Raw genomic sequence first — 11,256 nt, forward strand, 5'->3', positions numbered from 1 at the left:
GGCGGGCCCTGCCCTTGCCCAGTGCGTTTTGCTACACTTAGTAAGGGCCGAAATTTACCTTCTGAGCGCCTTCTGTGCAGGTTACTGGGGTAAGGTCCCTGCCTGGCTGCCTAAAGTAAATCCCCTAACACTTCTGGGGTCGGAGGGGTGCTCTTACTGGCCTACTTTGCAGATGGAGAGACTGAGGCACGGGCAGTCAAGGCCTCTTGCCCAAGTTCACAGAGTTGGTGAAGAGTGAACCTGGATCTAAATTAGGACTGCATGCTGCAGGCTCTAAGCGCTCAACCATGGTTTTATACTGCCCCCTGTAATCTGGGAATAATAATACCTCCCTCCCAGGATTGGGGCAGAGATTAAATGAGAGAAATGTATGCCAAGCACCTGGCATGCAGTGGGCCCTGGATAAACCTTGGTTCCCTTTGCTCCTGGCCAGAACCACTGTCTCATTCTCTGGGGACTCACCTCCTTAATCCCCCCTAGTCTGTGCAGAGGGGACCTGATCCATTGCCCGGTGTAGCGTTCCAAGAATGAAGATACAGTGTCTATTTGAAAAGCCCTTTGGATTTAAACTGAACAATTCCCTCCCCCCCTTTTTAATCTGCACACTTTTAACGGCTCACTTCATGGACATTAATTTTAATGGGACGATTATTACCCTGTTTGGAAGCCTGCCCCTCGAAATGCTAGGCTCGCAAGGTGGCGCTGGGTTGGGTCCCAGCCGCTTGGATGTTTTCTATAGCAAAGAGAGTGCAGCCTTGGCCGTGGGGATGTGTCACTCAACAGAGGGAAAAGAGAAGGGTGATGGAGAGTGGGAGAAAAGAGAAGTCACACACACCCGCGCACTCCTCATCTGACAGTCCCTAATTTGTTCATGCTGGAGTTGTTTGGCCCCACCCCACCATTCGCCAACTGGAGATCTTAGCCTTGAGATAAGGCTTTTCGGAACCTCCGTTTTCCCCATCTGTAAAGTGGAAACAGTAATAGTACCTACCTTATAGAATTAAATAAGACCGTACTGTAATGCCCTGAGCACTGTGTCTGGCATATTGTTAGCATCTAATAAATACAGGCTACCGGGGGTGCCTGGGCGGTTCAGTTTCTTGAGCTCAGCTCAGCAAGGTCTTGACCTTGCTCAAGACCTTGACCTGCTCAGCTCAGGTCTTGACCTCCAGGTCATGAGTTCAAGCCCCACGTCGGACTCCACGCTGGGCATGAAGCCTACTTAAGAAAAAATGTTGACTATTAATATTCTAAAGTAGATCTTGTAAGCTAAACAGTGTGCTTTGAAGAATGTTGGAGGGCCCACACCCTCAGTGATACATGATTCCCCTATTGTGAGTTGGCTGTTCCATCACTGATGTTAAGTGTTGTCCAGAAAAAGGAAAGCCTTGGGGAGAGTAAATAACACCCTCTTCACAGTTCAGTAAAAATGAGTTTTTAATTTTGATGTTTACTAAACACTTATATAGTGCTTCCTTTGTACGAGGCGCTGTTCTAAGTCCTTAGACCTGTTGACTCATTGAACCCTTCTAACAACCGTATGTCATAGGACGGGTCCTGTATTTTGGATGAACAAATGGAGGCAGGGTATTTAAAGAGCTTCTCCAAGGTCACATAGCTGTCTGTGCTCATTAGCATTATGCCACTACTGGGCACTTGGGACGAGAGAGAGAGAGAGAGAAAGAGAGAGAGAGAGAGAGGCTATTATGGGCTGAACTGTGTCTCCCCAAAATTCCTGTGTGGAAGCCCTAATCCTCAAGACCTCAGAAGGATTCTATTAGGAGACAAGGTCTTTAAAGAGGTAATTAACGTTAAATTAGGTCATAAGGATGGGCCCTAATCCAATATGACTAGTGTCCTTTTATAAAAAGAGGGAGAGGGGCACCTGGGTGGCTCTGTTGGTTAAGCATCCAGCTCTTGATTTCAGCTCAGGTCGTGATCCCACGGTTCATGAGATCGAGCCCTGGTCCATTTCCACAATAACAGCACCGAGGCTGCTTGGGATTCTCTCTTCCTCTCTGTCTCTCTCTCTCTGTCTCTCTCTCTCTTTCTCTCTCTCTCTCTGCCCCTCCCCTGCTTGTGCTCTCTCTCTCTCTCAAAATAAATAAATAAACTTAAAAAAGAAAAAAAAAAGACGGGGAGATACCAGGGGTGCAAAGGAGTGGCCATCTGCAAGCCGAGGAGAGAGGCTTCAAGAGAAATCCCCCTTCCAGCCCCTCGAGAGATTGATTATTATCTGAGAAAATAAATGTCTGTGGTTTAAGCTACCCAGTGTGTAGCACTTTGTTGTGGCGGCCCTAGCAAATGAAGACAGAGACCACGAGAGGGAAAGAATGTCCCAAAAGGGAAGGTGGAAGCAGGTACTTACCAGACCGTGGCCGCACATGTTCCCGGGTTCTTGCAAAGGACTGAGTTCTAGGACTGCGTACACGCTCCCTTCTTCCTCGTCCTGTTGGAGACGTGTAAGGGAGGAGAGGTTTTAGGGATGATTTGAGAAATGCTTCGTGAAATCCAGTTGACGAGGAACCGAGGAACCTTTCCCCGTCAGTTGCAAGGATGTGCCAGCTATCTCTCCTAAAGAAATAGGACAGATTTTTCTTGTCCATGAAGGTTTCCTACGGTGTCCCAGTGCTGAGAGCTGGGCTTAGCACACAATAGATATTCAGTAAACATTCGTTGAAAGAGAGATTCAATGGATGAATGAATGATAAGCATCCTGATTTGTCTCTCTCTCAAAACGTACACAATATAGAATTATCATCGATAACATACGAAAATGTCCTGCTCCACATCATTCCCTCACCTCCTACAGAAATCAATACTCAAGTGTTTTGAGCAGGAAGGGGAAGGGTTTTTTTTTGGTTTTTTTTTTTTTGATGAAAGCAATAATTACCTATCCTGGTGTTTGAGACTGAGTGAGCCTTACCTTATGGTGTTTTAATTCGTGTGGCTTGGTGAAGTGGTAAATGAATGAACAGCTGTTGCCTCCTCCAAACAGCTGTGTTTCCTGAAGCCATGTATTAATGCCAGGGCCAGATTCGATGCCAGGAGTCGGCTTGGTGAACAACGGAGTTCTTGAATCAAAGTCAGAGTTATAGCAGAGTGGCTTGACGCTCTGAGCCAGAGAGATCCGAGTTTGAACCCTAGCCTCACCATGCAATAGCTAGCTACCTTGGGCATATTGTTCACCTCTTTGAGCCTCCACTTTCCCATCTGTAAAATAGGAATAAGCATAGTCTCTGCCTCATTGGGTTGCTGCGAGGATTGAAAGAGAGAATTATTGAGTGGTTAGCAAAGTGTTTGGCACTCAGTAAATATTAGTGATGGTCCTTGTTATTCTATCGGGAATATTAAGCATCCACTTAAGAAAAAGAACTGGGACCCTGACCCAAACCCATTGGGAAAATAAGAGGATTCCGATTTCAGTGAGTCCAATATTCAATTACATTACAGTTATTCCCAGGAAAGTTCCCTCCACTTAATAGACCCAGAGCAGGACAGCTATCATCTCTCAAATTTATGCTATTTCACCCTCTGATACCTGAAAAGATGGGGTAACGCCTTCTCCAGGGATCTCCTAATTATTCATTTGCTACCTCTCCCTTAAGGATCTTTTTGTTGTAAGTGAAGAGGGAACAGCCACGGATGTCCACAGCAGGGGAGAAAAAAAAAACTAACCAGCCCATAATTATAGTCTCATCAATACTTTAGGTGTAAAGGGTAAACCTCACTTAAATAAAACCTAATGCCTTGATTACTGGAGTCACAAAAGATAGGGTTGATTAAAGCAGCATTCCTGCTGTGAAAATTCAGACATATTGTCCTTTGCTCAGGCAATAATCACTTTATTGAAGGCAACCGAGCTTAGTTTAAACAAGTGAATTGCTAGACTTGAAATTATACTGTTGAGAGGGTAAATGAGGATAAATGCTGGAGAACAATTTGGCAAACGTGGAAGAGCTGAACGTGCACCTGCCCTATGACCAGGTGATTCCATTTCTAACTATTTCTAGATCAGTGCTTCTCAACTAAGAACAATTTTGCTCCCCGGGAGACATTTGGCAATGTCTGGAGACGTATTTTGGTTATCAAAACTGAAGGGTGCTGTTGGGCGCCTGGGTGGCTCAGTCGGTTAAGTGTCTGACTCTCGATTTCAGCTCAGGGCATGATCTCGAGGTTTGTGGGTTCAAGCCCTGCATCAGGCTCTGCGCTGATGGCACGGAGCCTGCTTGGGATCCTGCCCCTCCCCCGCTTGTGTGCGCTCCTCTCTCTCGCTCTGTCTGTCTCTCTCTCTCTCTCTCAAAATAAATAAATAAACTTAAAAAAAAAACTAAAGTGTGCTACTAGGATCCAATGCCTAAAAGCTAGGAATGCTGCTTAACATCCAACAATGCACAGACAACAAATACTTATCTGTCCTAAAAGGTCAATAGTGCTGAGCGTGAGAAACCCTGCTCTAGATATATCAGTATGCATTTGCTGCAAGTAACAGAAAATCTGACTGGTAGAGTCTTAAATCATAAGGATTTTTATTCTTTGCTTAACAAAAGTCCAGAGCAGGGCTTGGCAAACTATGATGTGTGGACCAGTCGGCTCACTGCCTGTTTCTGAAATAATTTCATTTAAACACAACCATGCTCATTCATTGATGCATTATTTCTGGCTGCTTTTGTGCTATAACAGCAGAGTTAAATAGTTGCAACAGAAATCGTATGGCCTGCAAAGTCTAAAATATTACCATCTATCTGGCCCTTTATAGAAAAAGTGTGTCGACCCCTGATCCAGAGAAAGGCAAGCTCAGGGTTGGGTTTGTAGTGCAAGTTTTCATTATGGATCAGGCTCTGCCTATACTTCTGCTCCGTCACCCTTAGAATGTTGGTTTTAGTCCTCAGGCTTATTTGTCTCATGGCAGCAAGATGGCTGCCACGGATCCAGATATCACACGTGTACCGGGTTGAATAGTGTCTTCACAAGTTCTCACAAATTCATCTCCATCTAGAAGCTGCGAATTCAACCTTCTTGGAAGATAGGTTCTTTGCAAATGTAAACAAGTTAAAATGAGGTCGTATGGAATTAGGGCAGGTCCTAATCCAATGACTGGCTTCCTTGTAAAAAGATGGAAATTTGGGAAATGGCTATGTAAACATGGAGGCAGAGAGTGGAGTGATGCTGGCACAAATCAAGGAATACCAAGGAATGCTGGAAACCACCAGAAGCTAGGAGACAAGCAAGGAAAGATTCTTCCCTGGAGACTTGGGAGGCATAGTGTACTGTCTCATGATCCAAAATGGCCCCTTGAATTCCCACAACACTTCTACATTCCCAGAATTACCATTTAACACTTTCACATACATTTTATTGACCAGAATAGCAATCACATGGCCACATCTAGCTACATGGGATGCTGGGAATTGTAGTCTTTTAGCTAGGCAGCCATGTGCCTAGCTAATATATGAGTTGTGTTACTAAAAAGGAAGGGAAGAACAGATGGTCGCTTAAGGTCTTTGCCTCGCCATCATTGCCTTAGACCAGGGGTTGGCAACCTATGGCCTGCAGGCCAAATTCAGTCTTCCATCTGTTTATCTTTTTTTAATGAAATGTGTATTGAATAATGATAGATTCACGTGCAATTATAGAAATAATATAGGCAAATCCCTTCTACACTTTGCCCAGTATCCGCCAAAGGTAAGGATATATGGCAACATTCTAGTATAATACCATAACCAGGATATGGACATTGATGTGATCCACTGATCTTATTCAGATTTCCCATTCTACTTGCACTTGTGTGTTTGTATATGTGTGCACATACGTTCCGTACAATTTAATCACCTGCGCAGGTTCATGTATCCATTGTTATCGTAAAGCTACTGATTCCAAGGTATGGATGTGCCGTAATTTGTTAAATTATTCACTCATCAAAGAACATCTGGGTTGTTTCCAGTTTGAGGCTCTGGGAAATAAAATTACTATGAACATTCATGTTACAGGTGTTTGTGTGAATATAAGTTTTCATTTTCCTGGGACAAATGCCCAGGAATCCAGTTATCGGGTCATGTGATAGTTGTGTATCTAGTTTTCTAAGAATCTACCAAACTGTTTCCAGCATGGGGGGCCATTTTACATTCCCACCAGCAATGGATGAGTGATCTCAGTTTCTCTGCATCCTCTCCAGCATTTGGTGTCGTCACTATTTTGTGTTTTAGCCATGCCGACAGGTGTGTGGTGATATCGCATTGTGGTTTTAATTTGCTTTTGCCTAATGGCAAATGATGTTACCCATTTTTACATATGCCTATCAGCTATTTGTATATCTTCATTGGTGACTTCATCTATTTTTGTCAATAAAGTTTTATTGGAACACACTCAACCGTTGATATATCATCCGTGTCTGTTCTTACACTCTAACAGCGGAATTAAGCACGTGTGAAGGAAGCTGTATGACCTGTGAGCCTAAAATATTTACTTTTTTTGCCTTTTACCAGACAGTTTTGCCAAACTCTGCCTTAGACAAATTATGATTTATTCCTTGTGGCTGGGCACAGAATATTCAAGCAAAATCAGGACTTTATTGGCAAGGAAGAAGGAAGAAATGATGGTATTTGCTGCACTAAATAAGCCCACCAGTGGAGCTCAAATATGTTCATGCAGCGTTGTTTGAAATAAACAAAATTTAGAAGAAACAAAAATATCCCCAAAAGGAGAGTGGGTAAATGAAATGTGATAGATTCATGCTTATGGATATTGAATACTTGTATGCACAAACTAGATGTATAGATAGATGTATTTGAAAAACAATCTTGGGTATCACTCTCAACACTTAAGAAATGCCAAGGGTTTGGGTAGCTGTAAGGCACGAACCATGGAGGAAGACCAAATGTATATTAGAAATCTATTTTGATCATCTCAATGACAAAATACAATTTTTTCACAGAAATCACAATATCACAGTGGTGCCTGGGTGGCTCAGTCGGTTAAGCGTCTGACTTTGGCTCAGGTCATGATCTCACTGTTTGTGGGTTCGAGCCCCACATCAGGCTCTGTGCTGACAGCTTGGAGCCTGGAGCCTGCTTCGGATTCTGTGTCTTCCTCTCTCTCTCTGCCCCTCCCCCACTCCTGCTCACTCTCTCTGTCTCTCTGTCTCTCTCTCACAAATAAATAAACATTTAAAAAATAAACCACAATATCACAGTCATGGTGTATAATTATTTTTATACATTGTTGGATTTGATTTGCTAACATTTTGTTAGGACTTTTTTCTCTATGTTCATGAGAGAGAAATTAATCTGTAGTTTTCTTTTCTGGTGGTGACTTTGTCTGGTTTTGGTATTAGGGTAATGCTGGCCTCACAAAAAAATTAAAAAGTATTCCCTCTCCTCTGCTTCTGTCCTCTGAAATAGATTGGAGAGAACTGGTATAATTTATTCCTCAAGTGTATGGTAGAATTCACCAGTGATCCTATCTGGGCCTGGTGCTTTCTGTTCTAGAAGGTTATTCATTATTGATTCAATTTCTTTAATAGACACAGGCCTATCAGATAATCTATTTCTTCTTGTATGAGTTTTGGCAGATGGTACCTCTCAAGGAATTGGTCCTTCTCATGTATTATCAAATTTGTGGGCATGAAGTTGTTCATAATACTCCTTTATATCTCCATGGGATCTGTAATGATATCCCCTATCATTTTTGATATTAGCAATTCACACCTTCTCTTTTTTCTTAGTTGGCTTGGTTAGAGGCTTAACAATGTTATTGATCTTTTCAAAGCATCAGCTTTGGATATCATCAATTTTCTCTATTGATTTCCTGTTTTCAATTTCACTCAATTCTGTTCTAATTCTTTTTATTTATTTTTCTTCTGCTTACTTAATTTAATTTGCTCTTCTTTTTCTAGTTTCCTAAAGTGGAAACTTAGATTATGGATGTTATAGCTTTTTTCTTTTCTAATCTATGTATTCAATGCTATTAATTTTCCTCTCAGCACTGTTTTCCCTGCACCCCACAAATTTTGATAAGTTGACTTTTTATTTAGTTCAAAACATTTTAAAATTTTTCTTGAGATTTCTTCTTCATTGGCTATTTAGAAGTGTGTTTAATCTTCACACATTTTGGGGATTTTCCAACTATCTTTCTGTTATTGATTTTATTTTAATTCCATTTAATTTTAATTCCATTGTAGTCTGAAAACAGATATTGTATGATATCTATTCTTTACAATTCTAAAGGTGTTTTTTTATGGCCCAGAGTGTGGTCTGTCTTGGTGAAAGTTTCAGATAAGGTTGAAAAGGATGTATATTCTGCTGTTGTTGGATGAAGTTGTCTATAAATGTCAGTTACATCCAGTTGACTGATGGTGTTGTTGAGTTCAGTTATGTCCTTACGATTTTATGCCTGCTGATCTGTCTGTTTCTAATAGAGGGGTGTTGACATCTCCAACTATGATAGTGGATTCATCTATTTCTCCTTGAAATTCTATTAATTTTTGCCATGCATAGTTTGAGGCTGTCAAATACAAGGCACCTACAAGTTAAGGATTGTTACCTTCTTGGAGAATTGACCCCTTTATCATTATACATAATGCCCCCTGTATCCCTGATAACTTTTTTCCTCTGAAGTCTGCTCTGTCTGACATTAATATAGCTACTCCTGTTTTCTTCTGAGTGGTGCTAACATGGTATATTTTTCTCCACCCATTTACTTTTAATCTAGATGTGTCTATATTTAAAGTGGGCTTCTTGTAGATGATGTATAGGTGGGTCTTGTTTTTTAAATCCACTATGATAATTTCTGTCTTTTAATTAGTGCATTTGGACCATTGATGTTCAAAGCAATTATTGATATAGTTGGGTTAATAGCTACTGTATTTGCTACTATTTCCTATTGGCTGCCCTTTTTTTTTGTTCTAGTTTTGTCTTCCACTCTTTCCGCCTTTTGTGGTTTTCACTGGTTGTTGTATATTTCCATTTTCTCTCTTTTCTTAGTCTATCAGTTACACATCTATCAGTTACACACCTTTTAAAACTTTTTTTAGTGCTCGAGTTAGAGTTTTCAATACACATTCACAACTAATCCAAGCCCACTTTCAGATAACAGTGTACCACTTTGTGCTGATGTGAGTACCCTATCATAACAGAGTAACCCTAATTCCTCCTTCCCATCCTTGTATCATTGCTGTCGTTCCACTATATATAAACACGCATAGGTATATATACATGAGATATATATATGTAAGCATTCATACATAATTGAATACATTGTTGGTATTATTTTGAACAAACGTATCTGTTGGATCAATTAGGAATAAGAAAAATAGTTTTTTTGTTTTACTTAAAATTTTTTTTATTATTTATTTATTTTAGAGAGAGACAGGGTGTGAGCGGGGGAGGGGCAGAGAGAGAGAGGGAGACACAGAATCAGGCTCCAGGCTCCAGGCTCTGAGCAAGCTGTCAGCACAGAGCCCGACGCGGGACTCGAACCCCCAGACTGGGAGATCATGACCTGAGCCGAAGTCGGATGCTTAACCGACTGAGTCACCCAGATGCCCCCAAAATAGTTTTTATTTTGCCTTCACTTACTCCTTTGATGCTCTTCCTTTTTTTCTGTTGATCTCAGTTTCTGACCTGTTATCATTTTCCTGCTCCCTAAACACCTTTCGATGTTTCTTGCAGCGCAAACTTACTGGCACAAAATCTCCCAAGTTTTGTTTGCTTGAGAAAGTCTTTATTTCTCTTCACTTTGGAAGGATAATTTTGTAGGGAACAGAATTCTAGGTTGATGGATTCTTTTCCTCTCAATGTATCCAATATTCCACTTGTTCTATTACTCAATACAGTCTCCTTCCTTCTTGTTTACATGGTTTCTGGGAAGTCAGATGTAATTCTTTGTTACTCTCTAGGTAAGGTATATTTTTCTCCCGCTCTGGCTTCTTTCAGGATTTTTTCCCTTTATTTTTGATTTTCTGTAGTTTGAAAGGGATACCTCTAGGTATAGATTTGGAGCCTTTTTTTTTTTTTTTTCCTGCTTGGAGTTCTCCCAGCTTCCTGGAGCTGTGGTTTGATGTCTGACATTAATCTGGGGGAACATCCTCAGTCATCATTGTTTCAAATATTTCTTCTGTTCTTTACTCTTTTCATTCCTCCCGGTGTTTCCATGATGCATATGTTACACCTTTTGTAGTGGCCCCACGGTCTTTTGATCTTCTGTTCTGTGTTTTCTCAGTCTTTGTTTTCTTTTTCCTTTTCAGTTTTGGAAGTTTCTGTTGAGAGACCCCCCCCCCCCCCAGCTCAGAGGGTTTTTCCTCAGCTGTGCCCCATCTACTAATAAGCCCATCAAAGACATTCTCCATTTCCGTTTCCGTTTTCAATCTCTAGCATTTCTTTTTGGTTCTTTCCTAGGATTTCCAGCTCCCTGCGTTCATTGCCCATCTGCTCTGGTGCACCGTCTACTTTATCCGAGGGCTTTGTAGCGCATGAACCCTTGCTGTTTTAAGCTCCTGGTCAGATAATTCCAGCATCTCTGCCATGTCTGGTCCTGATGCTTGTTTCAGCTCTTCAAATTGTGTGTGTGCGTGTCTCATTTAGTATGCTTTATGATCATGTCTTCTTGATAGTATCACGTACTGTACCAAGTAAAAGGAACTGCTGTAAATAGACCTTTGGTAATACGGTGGTGAGGTGGGTGTGGGAGGCAGGAGCATTCCATAGTCCTGTGATCAGGACCATCTTTAAGTGGACCTCTACCTATATAACGCGAATTTCGTGTGTTTCTTAGTTTTTTCTTTCCCCTGCGGTGGGACAGGATGGCTGGAGTGGGCTGGAATTTCCTTCTCCCGTGGGGAGGGGTGGAGCTAACTGGATTTGGGTATTTCCCTTTCCCAGATCAGTTAGGCTCTGATAATACTCCAGCAGGTTAGGCTCTTGTTAACGAGCTTCTCCTGAGGGCAGGTCTTGTTAAGAAGAACAGAATAGTGTTGCAAAAAGATGGTTCTTTCCTTCCTCTCTGCTGGAATCGAGAGGAGACTCCCCCCCCCCCCCCCCCCCCCACCTATCTGTTGTGAGAACTGGCTCAAGCTCCTGGAGGAAAAACTCCAAAAAGGTTGGGCCCCTTCTGTGACTACGTCCCTCTGGAGCTTTTCACTCTCAGCCTTGTCCTCGCTGAGTCTCCAGCAGTTTGTCAATTGCAGTTCAGGATTTCCTACCCTGGCATTGGTGTCAACTTGTGAGTCTGCTTTGGTAAGCTGAGACTCCCCGTATTTGT

This window comes from Acinonyx jubatus, chromosome D3, assembly GCF_027475565.1.
Source record: "Acinonyx jubatus isolate Ajub_Pintada_27869175 chromosome D3, VMU_Ajub_asm_v1.0, whole genome shotgun sequence".
NCBI lineage: Eukaryota > Metazoa > Chordata > Mammalia > Carnivora > Felidae > Acinonyx > Acinonyx jubatus.